The sequence below is a fragment of the Silene latifolia genome, chromosome Y (assembly GCF_048544455.1).
Source record: "Silene latifolia isolate original U9 population chromosome Y, ASM4854445v1, whole genome shotgun sequence".
NCBI lineage: Eukaryota > Viridiplantae > Streptophyta > Magnoliopsida > Caryophyllales > Caryophyllaceae > Silene > Silene latifolia.
The window spans coordinates 270,146,158-270,159,321 of record NC_133538.1 but is presented as its reverse complement, the minus strand read 5'-3'; the positions used below and the strand labels follow the sequence as shown (position 1 = coordinate 270,159,321).

The window sequence follows — 13,164 nt, the reverse complement described above, 5'->3', positions numbered from 1 at the left end:
GCCTATGACTCCATTGAATGGGCTTTTCTTAGGGATATGTTGATTGCCTTAGAGTTCCCTGAGCAGATGATTCAGTGGATTATGGTGTGTGTATCCACAACTTCATTCACCATTTATTTGAATGGGTCACAGTTTGGGTATTTTAAAGGTAAACGGGGGTTGAGGCAAGGGGATCCTATGTCTCCCTTGCTTTTCACTCTTTGCCTGGAGTATTTTTCTAGGATTCTCAGGGTTGTTACTGAGAAGCCTGATTTCAGATATCATTCTCTTTGTAGGGGGTTGAAGCTTAGTCACCTTGCCTTTGCATATGATCTCTTATTATTCTGCAGAGCTGATATTCCTTCTATCACTATTATGCTGAGAGCTTTTATGACTTTCTCTGAAGCTTCTGGATTATGCATGAATAAGACTAAGTCTGATGTGTATTTGAATGGTGTTAATGACAATCTAGCTACCAAAATTGTCAGGCTTGCAGGGTTTAAGTTGGGGCAATTCCCTTTTAGATATTTGGGTGTGCCAATTTCTTCTAAAAGACTGAGTATTGCAGATTGCAGTAGGGTGGTGGATAAGATTATAGCAAGGATTCGAGGATGGGGAGCTAAACACCTAAGCTATGCTGGGAGGCTAGTTTTGGTTAAAGCTGTCCTAACTCAGATGCATATGTATTGGGCTAGGATTTTCCTGTTACCAAAAGGAGTGCTTCACAAGGTGGAGAGTATCTGCAGAAATTACTTATGGGCAGGGAGTGCAGAGTATAAGCATTCTCCTTCTATGGCTTGGGAGACCTGCTGCTTACCTAAGGAGCAAGGTGGTTTGGGTATAATTAATTGTCATCTGTGGAATGTTGCTCTAATTGGCAAATATGCGTGGTGGATTCATAGTAAAAAGGAGAGTCTCTGGGTTCAATGGGTACATCACATTTATATAAAGCAATGTGATTGGTGGTTATATGAGCCTTCTCAGAATACCAGCTGGACGTGGAGACAAATCTGTAAGATTAAGGATTTACTTAAGCCTGGTTTTTTGAATGGTGCGTGGGATGGCAACTACTCTATTCAGAAGGGTTATACCTGGTTACTTGGTCCATATCAAAAGAAGGATTGGGTTCCTATGGTTTGGAATAGAGTTTGTGTGCCCAAGCATAATTTTAGTACTTGGATTTTTGTTCAACAGCGGTTCTTAACTCAAAATAGGCTGCATAAGTTTGGTATTTGTACTGCTAGACTGTGCTACTTGTGTGGGTTGCAACTGGAAACTCACAGGCATCTGTTTTTTGAATGCCCGTTTAGCTTGCAGTGCATGCTGCTATTGCAGGCCTGGTTACAGATCCAGTGGCAGGGAGATGTGATGGCTTGGCTCATTCGTTGGAGATGTTGTTCTCTGCTGAAAAAGCAGGTGGTTATGGCAGCAATATCAGGTCTTATTTACCACATTTGGGAATGTAGGAACAAGTGTAGAGTGGAGCTGTACATTTCGCAACTAACTCGTGTTGTGAAGAATGTTCAGAAGTTGGTTACATGTAGAGTGAACAGAGGAGATTTTGGTAAGGGGAGATTGAAGTGTATGGCTTGGCTACAAAAAATCAATGTAATAGGTTCAATAGCTTAGCTTGATTGTAGGTTGGAAAGATGTATGGTGGATTTTGATTGCTTTTAATGATATTCACATTTTCACCAAAAAAAAAATGTGTAATTTTAAAAGAAAAAGGTAATCTTAAAAAAAAAAGATCTAGGTTTAACCTTTTAAAACTAGATCTAACTTTTTCATTAAAAAAAAAAATCAAATCTCTACCATCACAACAACACCAACACAACTTTACTCCAAAAAAAAAATGATATGTAACAAGACACCCAAAATCAAACCTAATGTCATACTAACACCCAAAAAAAAAAAAATGCATGTAAAAAGACAAAAAAATAAACAAAATCTCATTAAAGAATAAGACATTTTAAATACAAAATCTGAAATAATAATAATAAAACGAGATTTAAAAAAAATATAAACATAAAATTATTTAAATCTTCCTCCTCATTTTATAGAACTAAAAATTAAAATCATAATTATATTTTAAAAACAATAACACACGATTTTTTTTTTTAAAAAAAAAAAAAAAAAAACGAAACCAGATCTGAAAAGGGAGAGATTTGGTTTTATATTTCAAAACTAATTCTAAAACAATAACACACGAAAATAATAAAAAAAAAAACACGAAACCAGATCTGAAAAGGGAGAGGGGAAGGAAAAAACCAAATCATGAGAATAACACACGAAAATAATAATAATAATAATAATATTAATAATAATAATAATAATAAAAAAAAAACCAGATCTGAAAAGGGAGAGGGGAACGAAAAAACCAAATCTTGAGGTAAGGAAGGAGAGGAGGTGGTGGCCAGATCTAGTAGGGTGGCGTCGTGGGTGGAGGTAGGGAAGGAGATGAGGTGGTGGTCGTGTGTGCGGTGGTGGCTGTGGGGTGTGGGGTGTGCGGCGGTGTGGTGGGTGGGGTGGAGTGGTGGTGCGGCTGTGTGGGGAGTGTGGGCTGTGGTGGTGTGGCGGGAGGCGGTGGTTGTTGTGGGGTGTGCGGCGGTGTGGTGGGTGGGGTGGGGTGGTGGTGTGTGAAATAATTTGATTTTTTTTTGTTAGGATGAGAGTATTTATTTGTGTTTTGAATTAATTTGGGTTTTAGAGAGCGAGTAGGGAAATAAATTGTGTGAATGAGAGAGAAGTTGGTGGAAAAATAAATCTTATATAGCGGATTAATATTTAATTAGTATGGATTAGTAAAGTAGAGAGGGGAAGTGTTTAATTAGACATTAATCCTCTTTTTTTTTGCTTCCAATCTCAACCCTCCATCTTCCTCATCCAAAGGCTCTAAGGAAGACTTATGGACTCACATGTAAGAGGTGGATTTACATGATCCTAATACTATATAGTATATATATATATATATATATATATATATATATATATATATATATATATATATATATATATATATATATATATATTGTGAAGAAAATGTGATTTATAACACTATATACAAAGATTTGTAGCAATTCAACATGCATATTTTAACTGGTATCAAAAGACCTGAATGATTACAGCTTGATGATTCCCACGCTAATAAACTACAATTATAACACTTAGAAATGAAGATTGTAACTCCAGAAATAATAAATGGGATTTATAGTACAACATACAACATTTGTAACAGTTAAACAAGAATATTGTAGCAAATCGTTTCAAAAGGCCTAGATGTTTGTAGCAGTAAAGATGATATATAAGATTTATAACAATCAAATATGTATATTGTATCACAAACTATCAAAAGCCTTTGATCTGTTCCAAGGAAATTTACTTTTTAATTTAATAAATTCTTTCCTGAAGAGTTAAGAGCGATAAAAACCTAAGAGGGGGACGGGGTGAATTAGGTGTACCTTTTAAAAAAATTTCTCTTTTACTTGGTTAAGTAATGACACAAGTAAGATCTATTAAGTACAAGTTTGAGAACTTAATGGATTGTAAGTTCACAAACGGTACAGCAGGACTATTGGTGTCGGTTTATAACTCGTCGTCAAAAGCTACCTAACAAAAACAATATTTATAACTTCACAAACTACTCTTAGCAAAGAGGTAAGTAAAGGTCGGATCCCAAGGAACGGGTATTGATGTAGGATTTTCAATTGAAAATGGTTGTGTCTTAGGGTGTCACAATTTGGGTTGAGATAGAAGATCAACTAAACTAATCAACAATATAAAGCAAAGTAATAAAAACAAGCAAGGTGATTAAAATGAGATGTAAACAATTGATTAAAAGCACTAGGGTGTCATGGGTCCATAGGGGATTCATGGGAGTTGATCATACAAACATGTTTTCTACTAGATGCAAGCGCTTATTGTTGTGATGGGATTGAGTTGGTGTATAAGCTTACAATCCCTAAGAAGGTTTGGGTCCCGGAGCCGAATCGATTAGATTGTACAACACCTACAAGTCGACTTAGTCCTCCCTATCCAACTATATGCATGGTCTAATGAGACTTGAGTTGGTGTATAAGCTTACAAGTCTCATTGAAAAGATTGGTGACGGGTAAAAAAATGCAAGGATTCATAGGCTCACATTTCATCAAACATAACATGTGCATAAGTTGAAATCACAACAAGCAAGCAAATTAATTATGAAAACACATTAGATTAAGCATGAATAAATCCCCATGTTGGTTTCCCCTAATTTCCCATTAACCCTAGTTAAGGAAACTACTCACTCATTATCGAGTTTAACATGCTAACAAGGTTGTCAATCATACTAGCAAAGCAAAACATGATGAATAAATGAAAATGATTAACAATAATTAAACAAGGTTAATAGAGAATTATACCTATGAAGATGATTCCAAATAATAAAGCAAAGAATAATAGAAGTACTTGATGATTGATGGAAGGTTGTCAATCCTCCAAATAAACCCAAATAATCTTCTAATTACCCAAAATAAATGAAGAACAATAGAGAAATTAAGGAAAGATTAAGTATTGAGTATGGAAATTCTCTCCAGATCTCCGAGAGTGCTCTGTTCAAAACCTCAAGTATCCTACCATCCAAAATCTAGTAAGCTCAATTTGACTCACTTGGTCTTTGCTGATGATCTTATGGTTTTTACTAGTGGAGATATTCCCTCTGTAATGGCTGTTAAAGACACTTTAGCTGAGTTTGCAAGGTTGTCTGGTCTGGAAGCTAATATTGATAAGACCAATATATACTTTGGAGGGGTTTCTCAGGCCCTTAAGCTGCAAATTATTCAGAGTACTGGTTCCAGTGAGGGTTTTGTCCCCTTCAGGTATCTTGGTATGCCTTTGGGAACATCCAGATTTGTTGTTAGTATGTTTGATCCTTTGGTCACTAAGATTCAATAATCTATTCAACATTGGTCATCTAATTTACTTTCTTATGCTGGCAAGACATAGCTTATTAATGTTGTGGTTTTTGGTTTGGAAAATTTCTGGAGTTCTAGCTGTTTTCTGCCTCAGGAGGTGGTTAAAAGAATCGATGGGATTTGTAAAGATTTTTTCTAGGGCATCAAGGATGGGCAACGAAGGTTAGGTTTTCAGAGTTGGGCTCACATTTGTACTCCCTGGGATAAGGGTGGGTTTAACATTAAACATATTAGAATTTGGAACATTGCTTTGCTGCTTCAATGGGTATACAAGCTCCTAGATTCTCCCTCTGGTCTTTGGGCTAAATGGCATCAGTCTTATGTTCTTAAGCAGGAGAATATTTGGACAATTTTGCCTAAACCTGACCTCTCCTCTAGTTTCAAGGGAATCTTAGCTGCTCGAGAATATCTGGTTGCCAATGTTGGTTCCATTTCTGCTGTTCAACATTTACTTCACTCTTGCAGCTCACATCAGCATCTTCAGACAGGCTCTCTGTATAACTCTCTCCTGGATGCCCCTATTCAAGAGGATTGGTATGCTGTCTTGTTACATCCCAAAATTATGCCTAGTCATAGGATCATCACTTCTTTGGTTGTTCACGGCAAACTAGCAACAATAAATAATCTTCAAACTCGAGGATTTCAACTAGCAAGTCGTTGTGTCCTCTGCAAACAGGCTCAGGAGGATCATCAGCACATTTTTTTGTTGTACTTATTCTCAGGAAGTTTGGAATGGTATACTGATTTGGATGAATCAGTCTCCTCAATCTCAAGCTCTTACTTCCGTGCTACGTTGGATTCATCAACAAGGGGGGATGCATAATTGGAGGATTATTTGGCTCAAAGTTACAGTCTCAGCTGCTGTTTATGCTCTTTGGACGGAAAGAAATGCTCGGATTTTTCAGCAAAAAGAGAGTTATGCCACTATTGTCATTAATCGAATAAAGTTTGTGGTTAGTATTCGAATGTATATGTTCAAAGGTGCTCAAATTCTTCCATAAAAATGGTGGATAGTTTGTGTCCTTAAGATTGTTGGAATGTTGTATACTATGATATTATTTGCAAAATTTCTAATTTATTTTCATTAATGAAATGAAATGATGATCTTTTTGCAAAAAAAAAAAAGTATTGAGATTTGTATTAAGACTAGATTAAAAGTTGATTACAAGATTAAGGAATGATTTGAACTTGATTAAGAAAGTATTAAGAGAGCATCCTAATCTAAGTAGTACAATGGGGTATTTATACTAAAGATGAGGTACAAAGATTAGGGTTACTAAGGGCTTAATGACTATTAAGTCCTTAAGAAAAGTTGAGAAAATGCTCCTCTCGAAGAAAATGAGCATCTCCGTTTTGCTAGTCTCGCCACGATCCATGCATCTTGGGGAGTGGCACGGGCTCTCTGGACTGTTATCCGAGCAGATTGGTCAGGAAGACGCTCGAATCCTATGGCTGCAAGATGAGCGTCTTGTTTGGGAGACGCTCGGATCGTCTGTGATCTGCTCGGATCCCACGACAGACTGCTTCTCTTTTTTCTTCCTTCATAATCCGCGAGGATCATTCCGGGGATGCAAGGATCCTTTCGTCATTGCCCATTTACTTTATTATCTACATAGGCCTTCTAGTGATGTCTTCTCTTTGATGCTTGGTCATTAGATGCGATCAATTTAGCTCCATTTCGCTATGTAAATGCAAGGTTAGCACTCCTTTCCTACCAAGGGGACAATTCCTCAAAGAATATGCAAAATGGGAAACTAAAGATAGTAAATGACCCAATTATGCACTATAAAGCATAGGAACGAGTCACATATGAGTCACATCAAACATCCCCAAACCGAGCCTTTGATCGTCCCGAGTAAAGAGGTGACAAAAACTAGGACCCTTATTTAAACTAACCTACTAATATAGCCGATGTGAGATAATTAGCTGGTCTCACTCCGCCCCTTCAACTCACAACAAGACAACCATGAGGTAGGATGCCTTCTTGCAAGGCAAGGCGGGGCTTGCCAGAATGGCGACACATCCAAGCATTAAAGCACACAAAACAAGTAATGGATGCATCTACAAAAATGAATAGCCACTTTCCTCATCTAAGTGGCGGAAATTATCTACAAGGGAAGCAATCTAAGGGTACACACTCCTTCATAGATATGGTTTCTTCAAACTACTAAGCCTAGAAGGATACAAATAAATCACCTCCAAGTTGTGTAAAGCTAGGGTACCTTTGTCCTCAATTGTTAAATGCTGTCATCAAGGGTAGACTCCCTATGGTGTTAGAAACACCGGAGGATCGCGGAATTCCCCTTCTTGCCTAGGCAAGAAGAAGGGTCCTCCCCTCTCTACCATGCACAAAAGTGGATTCGATGGATAAAGGGATCATTTGTATTTGAGTTTTACATGGGATTTTGCTTTTGTTGTTGTTTTCCCCCCAATTTCTTGTGGCGTTTGACATTTGAGAACACTTTCTTTTTGCCATTTCTTTTGATGTTTGGTATTTCAATACTTGACAATTTTAACTTTTTCTTGCATTTTCTTTTGAACATTTTCAAAGTCACCCCATTTGTAGTGAGGGTGCTTGTATTTCAAGCATAGGAGTTTTTACTTTTGTTACTCCTCTTTTCTTTTGATGCAATTACAAACTTTTTCTTTTGTTTTCTTTTCTTGAACTCAAATTTGAACAATTTTTGTGCCCATTTCCTTTTCGATGACAAAAATGTGGTAGAATATGGATGATGGTTGCATGGTTTCTATGGTCACCTTAGAATAAACGGTAGCCAAGGAGTTATCACACCACAAGATACTCTTGACTAGGCCTTAATCCATGGGTCAAAGGGTACTAGTATGACACATCCTAGGGTGTTTTACAAGTATTCTAATGAGCAAAGTCATAAGAATAAAAAGTATCTACAAGGGGCTTATATACACTTGTCAAGCTTCCCAAATAGATGTTTTCACAAAATGTTTTCTAAATGCAATTATATGGCATGATGCAACTAACATATATATACAACCTAATGCATATGTTTCTACCAACTAGTATGCCAAATAATCTAAATGCAATTCCTATAATCACATTGTTTATAACGCATCAATCAAAATAAAGCCACATAGTCATCCACATAAAGAGGAAAAAGGAGATTGGAAAGATCATACCATGCGGTCTTCAATATTCTCATGTCTCGGATGTGGCGTAGTCGATCAATGTGACAAAGGATATACAAACACAATATATACAAGACTACACTATAAAGGAAATGAACATGTTTTTGGGTTTTTCAATTTTTCAATTTTTTATGGTTTTTATGCTTTATGGAATAAAAGACATGTTTTTGTATTTTCAAAATTTTTCAGTTTTTATCATTTTTGTTTTAAAAGTCATGTTAGAATTTCCCATCCCCACACTAGTATGGGCATTGTCCTCAATGGCCAATACGAAAGAAAATTATGCAAGCTATATGAAAATGCATGATTTCTACGCTAAATGCAAACTATATGACATATAAACAAGTTATGCAAACTACACTACACTATATGATGCATGAATTTTTGTTTGGTTGGAGAGCAATGATGACACCAATATTTGAGCATATTTAGTCCCCGAATTAGCCTCGTTCCTATGTTTTTTAGTGCATAATTGGGTCATTTACTATCTTTAGTGCTTTGTTTTGCATATTCTTTGAGGTTTTGTTTCCTTGGTAGGAGAGGCGTGCAAACCTTGCATTTTAATGGCGAAAATGGAGCTAAATTGATTGAATCCAATGACCAAGCACCAAAGTGAAGACAAGACTAGAAGGCCTTTGTAAATAATGGGCAATGATGAAGACGATCCTTGCATCTCCGACAAGATCCTAGTGGATTGTTGGAAGAAGAAAAGAAGAAAAAGCTTGCTGAACTAGAATCCGGCCGTCGCAGCATCGGGACGCTCGTTCAACCTCCACAATCCGGGCGTCCCTCTAGCCAGTCCGCTCGTCCAACACCTCCACAATCAGAGCGTCCCACCTTCCAATCCGCTCGTCCAACCCCACAATCCGCTCATCCCGACCCCTTAGCCTCTCGGATTGTCATCTAGTACAACACGCCTTCTCCTTGTTCTACTCGGGATGCGCATATTTCTAAAAGACTAGCAAAATGGAGACTCGCATCTTTCTTCGAGAGGAGCATTTCCTCAACTTTTCTTAAGGGTCTTAATCGTCATTTAAGCCCTTAGTAACCCTAATTTATGTACCTAATCCCCACTATAAATACCCCATTGTACTAATTAGATTGACATCAATCCTTAATATAATATATGTTCTTCTCATCTCTCTTTAATCTTATAATCAACTTTTAATTAGGCATTAATAAAAATCTCATTTCCTTAATTTCTCTATTGTTTATCATTTATTTTGGGTAATTGAAGATTATTTAGGGTTTATTTTGGAGGATTGACAACCTTCCAATCATTCATCAAGTACTTCTATTATTCTTTGCTTATTATTTTTGAATCATCATTAGGTATAATTCTCTTAATACCTTTTTAATTATTGTTAATCATCTTCATTTATTCATCATGTTTTGCTTTGTTAATATGGTTGACAACCTTGTTAGCATGTTAAACTTGATAATAAGTGAGTAGTTTCCTTAACTAGGGTTAATGGGAAAACCAACATGGGGATTGAATCATGCTTAATCTAATATGCTTTCATATTTAGTTTGCTTGGTTGTTGTGATTTCAACTTATGCACATGTTATGTTTGATAAAATGCGAGCCTATGAATCCTTGCATTTTTTACCCATCACTTATCTTTCCAATGAGACTTGTAAGACATAAACCAACTCGAGTCTGATTAGACCATGCATATTGTTGGGTAGGGAGGATTAAGTCGACTTGTAGGTGTTATACAATCTAATCGATTCGGCTCCGGGACCCAAACCTTCCTAGGGATTGTAAGATATACACTAACTCGATCCCATCGCAACAATAATTACTTGCATCTAGTTGAAAACATGTTTGTTTGATAAAATCCCATGAATCCCCCATTAACCCATGACACCCTAGTGCTTTTAATCAATTCTGTACATCTCATCTTAATCATCTTGCTTGTTTATTTACATTGTTATTTAGTTTAGCGATCTTTTTATCTCAACCCAAATTGTAACACCCTTAGACACCACTACTTGCAATCGAAAATCCTACATCAATACCCGTCCCTTGGGATCCGACCTTTACTTACCTCTTTACTAATAGTAGAGTAGTTTGTGAAGTTATAAATATTGTTTTGGTCTAGGTGCTCTTAACGACAAGTAACCGAAAAATATAGTCCCACCAAAAATGGTGCCGTTTCCGGGGACGGTGTTAATTTGATTTTATTTTCTTTGATTGTTATTAGTTGTGTCTTTCTTTGCCTTGGGGAAGTAAAACTCCTCAAGGTTTGTTCTAATTGTTTTCGAGTTGTTTGATATTTTTCATGTCTAGAAGATCACAAGGTAACTTGTTACCCATTGATCACGAAATTGAGAGAACTTTGACAACCAATAGAAGACCTGCTAGAAATACTTTGAGAGGTATTGGTGAGGTTGTAGATATTCAACCAAATACTATTGAGTTCATCAACACTTTTGCAAGAGAAGGTGAGGAGAACCCAACCCAAAATCAACCCACAATGCCTATGTTTTCAACACATTCCGTACCAACCGAGGAGAACCTACCCAATGGTACTCCCACACCACAACACTTGACAGGAAATTTCATTGCAAAATCCGCATTTATTCAATTAGTCGAAAGAAGCCAATTTGGGGGGATGCCTAGTGAAGACCCTCATTCTCACATGGAGACTTTTTGTGATTATTGTGATGCGATTTCACAAACCGGAGTGACTCAAGACCAAATTCGATGGGTCTTATTTCCTTTTTCTCGAATTGGTGCCGCGAAACAATAGTTAAAAAACCTTGATAAGGCTACTCTTGGAATCGACTTTCGGAAGAAGTTGGATCTTGCTTTCTACAAAAAGTTCTACCCTCTGGAGAAGACTAACATGCTAAGAGCTCAAATCACGGGTTTTAAGCAAAGGGACGAAGAATCTTTGTATGAAGTTTGGGAGCGATTCAAAGGAACTTGTCGCTCATGTCCTCATCATGGACTTAGCGAGTGGTTCTTGGTACAATAATTTTGGAATGGCTTTTATGAAGACTCCCAAAACATTCATATGGGATCAAATGGTATGTTCACTGAAGTTGACGATAATCAAACTTGGAACAAGATTGAGGAAATGGCGGTCCATAACTCACAATATAGTAGACCTCGCAAGGCTACTAGAGGAGGAAAGCATGAAGTGGACGCTATTACTCAATTGGGTGCTCAAATTAGTGCTCATATTGATACCATGAACTTCAAGTTTGAGAAGGCTATGGCTAAACTTGAAGAAGCCTCAAAATTACCAAAGCAACATGTTAATGCCATGGTGGCATCTTCATCAATTCCAAGTGGAATATGTGAGAATTGTGGAACTTTGGGATATGACCAAAGTGAATGTAGGGGAACAAGTGAGCAAGTGAATGCTTTTCAAGCATACAAGAGTGGTACCCCTTATTCAAACTATTACAATGAAAACACCAAATTCCATCCAAATCTCTCATACAAAAGCCAAAATATTCAAAACCCTCAACCAACATACACCCCACCTCCAATGAGAAACCAAAATCAAAGACCCTTTTACAACGAAACCAAGGTTACCAAAATCAAACTCCATACAATCAACAAAATGACCAAGGTTTTGATGTTCAAAAAGCGGTCCTCCAAATGCAAAAGAATCAACAAGAATTTTTCACTCAAATGCAAAAAGATAGCCAAGCAAAAGACATCACCATCAACAACATCCCAGCCTACACAAAAATGTTAGAATCCCAAATGACTCAATTAGCATCTTCGAGCTCTCAAAGACAAAAGGGGAAATTACCACCTCAAAGTTATCCCCCAAGAGATGAATCGGTTAGTGCCATCCACTTGAGGAGTGGTACAAGATATGAAGAGCCAAAGAGGCAAGTTGAGGATGACATTGTGGAGACTAGTGACAAGGAAAGAGTTGTGCAAAACTCTAGGGAAGAAGAACCCAACAATCAAGAAGTTTCAAAGAAGAATGAAGAAAAGGCCAAAGAGAAGGAACCCATTGTGATTAGACTTCCTTTTCCAAGTCGTCAAGCTAAGCCTAAGTTTGATGACCAACTTGGAAAATTCATGGAGATTGTGAAGAATTTAGAAGTCTCGATTCCATTCACGGAATTAATCAATCACGTTCCGGCCTATGCAAAGTATATGAAGGATATTCTTACAAAGAAGAAATCAATCCGGAAGATTGAGACCATTGCTTTCACTAAAGTAAGTAGTGATATTCTTCAAGGGAGTTCACCTCCAAAGCTTAAGGACCCGAGAAGTTTCTCCATTCCATGCACTATTGGTGACACTACAATCAACAAAGCTTTATGTGACCTTGGGGCATGTGTTAGTGTCATGCCATATTCGGTTAGCAAGAGGCTAGGAATGGGAGAACTCAAATGCACCAACATCATGCTTCAAATGGAAGATAGATAAAAAAAGACACCTTTAGGGGTATGGGAAGATGTTCCCTTGCGAATTGGAAAATTCTTCATCCCGGTGGATTTCGTTATTGTTGACATGGAAGAAGACTCCAACATTCCTATTATCTTAGGAAGACCAATCTCGCACACCGCGGGAGCGGTGATCGATGCGAAGCATGGAGAGCTCACCCTTGAAGTGGAGATGAAACCATCACTTTCAATCTTGACAAGACTGTGAGAGCTCCCCAATTGCATGAGCCATGTTTTATGGTTGATCACTATAGCCGGAAAGATGATAGGAAGAAGTTGGAATTTGAATGGAAAAAGAAAGTGGATGATGTTCCATCAGAAGAGCAAGGAAATTGCAACAATGAGAGCTTAAAAAGCTTACCCATGACATGTGAAGAAATAGGCCTCATTGGCCAAGACAAGAAAGAAGGAGAGTTGTCTTTATCAACTCAAAACATTTTTAGTGATCAAGTAGACGAAGTATGCGGTCTTTGGGATGATGAGTTCGAAGAGATATTCAATCCTTATATTGGTAATGCTATGGCCCAAGACCATCATGGAGAACAACAAGTGAAAAGGTCCATTGAGGATCTTTATCATGATAATGAGCAAGCTTTCGACTACTTCTTCAAGGTGTTGAGTAACATCAACAACACCTTGAACATGCCCCATT

General features: G+C 37.4%; 1 non-coding gene across 1 annotated transcript; it reads right to left on the bottom strand.

Annotated features, from left to right (window-relative positions):
• Positions 1–10,942: 10,942 nt before the first annotated feature.
• Positions 10,943–11,049, bottom strand: LOC141634971 (small nucleolar RNA R71). The gene has a single exon (XR_012539685.1). It is a non-coding gene; the product is annotated as a small nucleolar RNA R71 (small nucleolar RNA).
• Between the last annotated feature and the right edge of the window lie 2,115 nt (positions 11,050–13,164).